Raw genomic sequence first — 7,826 nt, forward strand, 5'->3', positions numbered from 1 at the left:
CCTCTGTATATATATATATATATATACTGTATATATATATATATATATATATATATATATATATATATATATATATATAGTTTAGTATAGTATAGTTTTTGTTATTTTAGTACTTTTTTAAACTATAAAATGAGAAATGTTGCTCTTATCCACTAGTTGAAAGCTAATATTTTAAAATAAAATTGTAATATTTTATTTATTTCAGTTAATTTTTGTTATAATATAGTTGTTATTAATTAATTTAATTTTAAATTTTAATTTGAGTTATTTTAGTACTTCAGCTTAAATTAAACGTAAATAAAAAAAATTTGCATTGGCAACTATAACTGAAATGAAATGTTACATTTTTATATTTTATTTTTTATTTTTTTATGTTTTAGTTAACGATAATAACCCTGGTATTAGACTGTGGTGCATAACTCTTTATGCTCCAGACATGAATGATTCCTCAAATCATGTGCTTTAAATGTGTTTTAGTTTTTCTCCCTAAAATTGCATGCAAGCATTGTGTGTCTTAAAACAGGGTGTCTTACATATATGATGTTGGGAGCATCTGCTGAGTTCTCCAGTGTGAATCTCTCCACTCTCCTCTGACGCTGCTGGAACATGATGGATCCTCTGTTGGTGTTCAGGTTCAGCTCCTCCATCATCACATCCTTAGGAACGCTGATCTTCTTCCCAAGGTTCAGACCTTCTCACACACATACATTTTAAAATGATTCATCCTTGATCTTCGTCAAGTGTTTTACAGTATGTACATAATTTTCATAGCAGAATTTTTGTTTTTGGAACAATTTTTTACCATGGTACTAAATGATTAATGCATATTCAACATCATGCAACTTTGGGGTTAGTAGGATTTTTTTTCTTCAAAGAAATTAACGATGCATTAAATTGATCAAAAGTGGTAGTATAATCTTACAAAAGATTTCTATTTCAAATAAACGCTGTTCTTTTGAATTTTCTATCCATTAAAGAATCCAATGTATGAGAATTCGTATTAAAGAACAGAAGTAGTTGACATTAAAATGGATGATACAGCACAGATTTTATATGGTTAGAAAACAAAGAGAATAAAAAAAACTCTATAATATTAAATAAACTAAATTCTATAAAACTCACTGTGTTATTTAGTATCATGGAGATACTATAATAGTTTCGTTTATAATTGGAGTTAGATTTTATTTTGATATTTTCTGCTTGCATGTTAATTTTAAAGTTTTAGTAATTTTGTTGTGCTTTTGTCATTTTTATTATTTTTGCTGTTTTTAATTATGTCTAGTTGTTTAATTAAATAGCATTTGCAAGTAAAATAAGTTAAAGTTTTTTATTTTATTTTATTTCAGTTAACACGTATATAATTGGTTTTAGTTTTAGTTTTAGTTAATTATAATAACCCTTCTGTGACACTGAAGACTGGAGTAAAGATGCTGAAAATTCAGTTTTGCGTCACAAGAATAAGTCACATTTTAAAATATATTCAAATCAAAAACAGTTATTTTACTTTGTAAAAATATTTCACAAAATTAAAATTTTTGCTATATTTTTGATCAAGCAAATGCTCCCTTGGTATGCTTCATCATTAAAAAAAAAAACATTAAAAAAAAATCTTACTGACCCCGAAATTGCATGGTAGTGTAAAGTGCTTTATGATGATGTGATTTGGTGGTGGCGTCTCATGGTTAAAGATCTGGATTGATATTTTATTAGGGACACTTAAGCATTTCTAAGTGGGGCTTTACTGTCCAAATACTTTTAAGGGCCGCTCTTTTTTTTGACTGATCTGATCTCTTGCAGTGTAGTTGCTCTCGGGTTCTTCTGTCAAGGCTGCTGCAGTCGTGCTTGTTGTGTTATCCGGGTAACAGGGATGATTATTATTAGACTGCAGTAATGTGGAACACTTGGAGAAATGGACTCGTCCTAAAGTGTCATTTTCAGAAAAGGCATTCCTGCCAGGGCTCATGCTAGCAGCGGCCCGTGGCTTATTCTTATAAAATTCCCTCTCCAGAGTCGGATTTAGCTGAGCTGGAGTTGCCGTGATGCCAGGTCAGACTCGCTGTGGCTTACGTCAACGGAAAATCACAAACAAACACGCTGAGGCAAATGTTACCTCTGAAGTGTTGGGATAGTTTCAGGAATGTTGGATATAGAGATTTCCCTCCATTTAAATCACTCAAGTGACTGAGAAAGAATCTGCTTTGATCTGTTCTGCTCCTGTCAATCAACTGCACCGCCTCTCATATGAGTCCCTACAAGACTGAAGTCCGTCCACAATCACCATATGATATATTTTATGATTTTATGTCATTGTGTAGGAATGTGTGTGTGTTTTTTGTAGGGCTTCATCTAAGTGTCTTTGTAGTGTGTGTGTGTGTATCTGGAATTCCCTACATTATGGGGACCAAATATCCCAACAAGAACAGTAATACATTTTGACGTTGTGGGGACATTTTTTTGGTCCTCATGAGGAAAACAGCATATAAGTCATACTAAATGAAGTTTTTTGAAAAAGTTCTTGGTGAGGGGTAGGTTTAGGGTAAGGGGATTTGTTTGTACAGTATAACATCGTTACGTCTAACATAATTTGTACAGTAATCATTACGTCTATGGAATCTCCACAGAAAACATGGAAACCAGTTTGTGTGTGTGTGTGTGTGTGTGTGTGTCTTACCTCCCTTTGCTTCTCTGCTCAGGATCATGGTCTGCTGTTTTCTCTGTTTGGTGAGACTCTGATGTGCTGTCTGCATCCTCTTGGTCTGCACACACATCACATCAGATCACATTACTTTACATCACAGCAATTGATTCAAATCCTGCTTATGATAATAATCATAATAATAATAGTTTTATTATATATTTAAGCAATACTATGTAATAATAATAATTCTTATTTTTTTTATTAATAATAGTACTATTAATAACTATTAATATTATTATTTTTAGTTTTTTATTATTATTAATATCTGCTTTAGTTTTGTACTAGTAATGTTTTGCAATGAAATCCTGTGTATTGTAATTGTAACATTCGGTATATTTAAATGTATTTATGTAATTTCGATTTAAATGATATATTTTAAAAATTATATTCTAATAGTAAATTGCATAAGATATATAACATCTGGTGTATTTTTTAAATAATATTTGTATAATATTATTTTGATAAAATATTAAAAATAATTATATTCTAAAGAAAATAACTGTATTAGTGTTAAAAAAGATATGCAATTTTATTTAATTAATACCAATTAAAATATAGTATTGCATAATGTATGACTTATGTGTTTATTTAATTTAATAGGTAACATTCCATAAAATAACTGATACTGAATTAGTATTTGATATGTATATGTATAAAAATAACATGCAGGGTGTCATATGGTAAAAAATGCCCATCAAAGTCAACTGTAGAGGGTGAATATGAAAGTTAATTTCTGATAATACTTTTTTTTGGAGCAATTTTAATTCAAATGTTCAGTTCATTTTTTAACTCAATTTTATTGGCTTAATTTATATCCTCTTTGTCATTCTACTGTTCTCATAGAAGCTACAGGAAGCATTTTGTCATGCTAAAAGTTCAGATTTGACAGATTACACACTCTGCGTTTACACAGCTGCTGTGCAGATTAGATGACCAGACACACACACACACACACACACACACACACACACACACACACACACACACACACACACACACACATACATACATACATCCCTCTTACCCAGACAAGATAGTTTCTGGCTTACCTGAGTGTGCTGGAGAAGATGATGTTCGGTGTGTTTGGCTGATCTGTGTGAGTGTGAGAGCACAGCAGCGTGAAGCTGGTTTCTATAGACTCATCTCAGCCCCCTGCCCGATGACATCATCGCTGCTAGTTTAGCCAAACGACAGGAGCTAAATGGGGCAAAGCATTTAGTCCCTGACACACCCCTGCTGACCCCCATTATAAAAACCTGATGCCAGCTTTGCCAGTGGACCAGTCTGTATGTAGTATGTCTATGTGTATTTGTGTTTGTTGTCACTGGAGATAGTCGCTCAGTCCTGGTTAAGGATCCATCTATATGATTCATCTGTCATGGTCACAGCCAGACCTTCGCTTCTGACCTGAACTTAAACTCCTGAGATAATTTAGTCTCAGGAGAGTTTGAAGGATCGGAGAACTATTTAAGTTGGCATTAATATTTGTGACGTTTGATTGCACACTATTTTGGCAAATTCGAGCACAATTTGAGAGCTTAAGATCATTTTTAAATATGTCTTTCTCTCATCTGCTCTGCATTTAATCTTGATGCTTTCTATGGGAAACAATTGAGATATTAAAGAGATATCTATATGGTTGCTTTGATTTTGCACTGAAGTTAAAATAAACATTAATTCAATCATGACAACTCTCTGAACATTTTAGCATGGTGATGGATATGACAATGTTAATGTATTTGGTCTTGGCGGAACAGATCTGCTACGCTGCTGCGTAATTGCTGCTGCTGTTGGTTATTGCTGTAGTTGTAGGTTATTGCTGCTGCTGCAAGCAAGTACAGGAACTTGCTACTGCCAATGCATATGGCGATACGGTGCCATGAGTATTTAAGGCATACTGCTGTGGCAAAAATAGCATATAAAATAACCCCGTAGCAGATCTATACAGGTGGAGCTGGGGAAGGTGGAGGGTTTCAGAGAACTCTGAAAGCGCGCTACAGGAATCTCAAGTGAATGCTAGCCAGCCATATAAATGCAAGGCAGTAAGCTCATTAGCTGCATATGCAGCATGAACCAATCAGCTTGTGCCAAGTCGTTTAACTCTCTGAATATCATCAGTTACGTTAACACCCCGTCAGAATGCGCCATCTAGAGTTTCATGACTGAACTATATATTTAGCATGTACATTACCATTCAAAAGTTTGGAATCTGTAAGATTTTGAAAATATATATATTTTTTTTGCTCACCAAGGCTGCATTTGTTTAATCTGAAATACAGTAATATTGTGAAATATTATTATAATTAAAAAAAAAATCCTTTACATTATCTATTGATACTTTTGTTTAACTGTTTTATATTAAAATATAAACATATTAACCTTACCCTTATGAGGTGATATTTGACTCAAAGTAATTTGCTTTTTTTTTTTTTTTTACCTTTGTAATAACATTTTTATAACCTTTTTAAATGTCATCCTTTATCAAATTCATAAACTTTTCTAAATGAATTAAAACATGTCATCAAATGAAATAAGCATCAACAAAATTCAAAATCAAAATCTTTGCACTACAGTGGTGGTACAGAAGAAAGGGATTTAGGTATATTTACAGACTGTTTAATGAGGCTCAGAGGTGGCATGAAAGCATTTAAATTAATAACAATGTTATGTTCACATTTAGTGTCTGACAAAGACAAAGTAGGATGCAGTAAGGTTTCCTAAACAAAAGTATTTATTAAATAAAGCAGGCTCAAGATAACGAACTGAATCAAAAAAGGTGTGAACTAATTAATGAATAACCCTCAGTGTTGGGTAAGGTACTCAAAAGGAAAAAAAAATTATACTAATTACTAGCCTACTTTAAAATTGCAATTTGATTACATTGCTGATTACTGCATTTAAAAAGTAATCAGATTACTAATTACTTTACTTTCAATTTTACTTTTCGTTTCAAGTTATCAAACTTAAAAAATGCACTACAAATTGAAACTCATAGTTCTTTCAGTAATTTAATATTGACTGAAAAATTACAAAAATATAAAAACAGCAACGTAGGCTATAGAATAATAAACTTCATCAGCTTGTGCTAGTGGTAAACAAATAGAGCACGATGAATCACATTTGGACAATTCTGCCTTTTAAAACAAAGAGGCGGAGGACAATAAATTACTTATTGGAATCCCAGATTCCTTTTACCTCTTTTTGCCTCCATGGCATTTGCTTTAGCACTTTGTCGCATTGATCAATACATAATTTCATGTTGCATTTTTATTGGTTAGTCAGTAGGCGTAGGTCATAGAAGGTCATGCAAAATTTCTGACACTGCCAGAAAATTATCTTTGGTCACAAGACCGTGACAATGGCAGTCTTTGAACCTCTCTCACAGTATGATATAGCAGGACCACCGTTTAGGAGGCATGACCAAAGAAACCACAGGGATTGTTTCACGTTGGTCGTTTTTTATCTGGTACAGCCCAAAATAGTACAATGTATACTGGGCAGAAGGAAAACAAAACAGGAACTGAATACAATGAAAATGAAACCAAATCAGAGCATACTTGTTGCAGTACACCCCACCCCCAGAAAAGCACAATTTCACACCGTAAAAGTCCAACTGAGGAGTTATGGCGGGGGCTCTGGAGGAGGACAAGGGGCTGGCGAAGGGCTGGAGACTAGAGCCGATGGTGGCAGGCAGGGTGGGAGCCACTACCTCCTTTTCCCAGTCGATCAGCCAATCATCAGTATTCAGCTCCACTAATACCACCACTGGCACAGATGTTAGGACCGGCTCACACTAAATAGAGCAAAATCAAACAGTAGTGTTCCTAAAATGTAAATCACTTAAATATTAACTTCTTGTTTATTGAACTGTTGTATAAAATCAATATCTCATTTGCAAACTCCCTTGACAATCATTAAAAAGCTGTCATCTCACAAACTTCCATAAGAATCAATGAAGTTGTCTACACTGCACAACAAATCTCTTATTTACCTTGTGTCTACACTTAGTTAAAATGAGATGATTCGTGAGTTTGTACTCAGCACTGAGCAAAAACTGAGCGTGAGTGGATTCTGACGTAAACAGCTATGATTGGCCATTGCGTTTACGAAATCTACAGATATGTCTGTGATTGGCTACATTGCTCAGCACTGCAAAAACACATTGTAAATAGAAACCTTTGATGCTCTACAGAGCGCAAACATAAATACGCACCAGCGCGTTTGCAAAATCTGTTTCACCAAATCATTTAGGGCCCCAGATTCACTGAATCACTGAATTCACTGAGTCATGCAGAAACCGCTGTGAAACAAGCGTAATTATGTGGTCATATTAGACTGCCGGGTTCATCCAGTTAGAATACTGAATGTAATGGAGAAGAAGAGAAGAAAAATCGTTTCTTACCTCTAAATCATTGATGGTGGGTGAGTTCAAAGTTCTGCTTTTGTTCTTTATTTTTTAAAAACAAAAGAAAAAGCAGATTAAAAACTGGTCAATTTCACTTAAAATGTGAAAACAATAATGTGCCATTCATAGATTTGAGAAGTCAGCTTACCATTCCCTTGTTGATCTTGTTGAGTTCATTCATAACTTTACTGAGCGTGAGGATCTTTGGTGACTCCTCTGCCTGCGCTGCGAACCAACAAACCACTGCAAACACAAAACACACAGACGCCTTCATGTTGAAGCTGCAAAGTTTCTTCTGGTCCTTCTCTAAAGCTACTTGGATTGATGTCCGTCATACTGTCGACAGGTACACAATCACCTTATATACGAATCCTTGAGGACGCTGGAAAACCGCTTCTTTGTGGAGATTGGAAAACTCAATTTTTACAATGACTAATTAGTTTTTCTTTTCCACTGGCCATTCGTAACTGTCAGTTGACGAAGATGTAATCGAGAGGCGCGTGCGCGGGGGTGTATGCAGTGTGTGTGTATGTGAACCTGACCCAGACTTTCTGCACACTTGACAGGAAACTACAAAACGCTGTCAGTTCCTCTTCTCATTCTGAATCAGCACCAGAAACATGTGTGTGTGAAGCAAGTGGATATGAAAAGGTGCTTTTTTTTCTTTGCCACACATACCATATTGATTATATATGATTATGATATCTATCTATCTCTCTCTCT

The 7,826-nt window shown here is 34.3% G+C and overlaps 1 pseudogene; it reads right to left on the minus strand.

Moving 5' to 3' along the window:
* LOC107571491 (myozenin-2-like) overlaps positions 1-5,936 on the minus strand; it is a 9,149-nt pseudogene extending 3,213 nt beyond the window's left edge.
* Positions 5,937-7,826: the final 1,890 nt, after the last annotated feature.

The sequence above is a fragment of the Sinocyclocheilus grahami genome, unplaced genomic scaffold (genome assembly GCF_001515645.1).
Source record: "Sinocyclocheilus grahami isolate Dianchi unplaced genomic scaffold, SAMN03320097.WGS_v1.1 scaffold1601.1, whole genome shotgun sequence".
In the NCBI taxonomy this organism is placed as follows: Eukaryota; Metazoa; Chordata; class Actinopteri; order Cypriniformes; family Cyprinidae; genus Sinocyclocheilus; species Sinocyclocheilus grahami.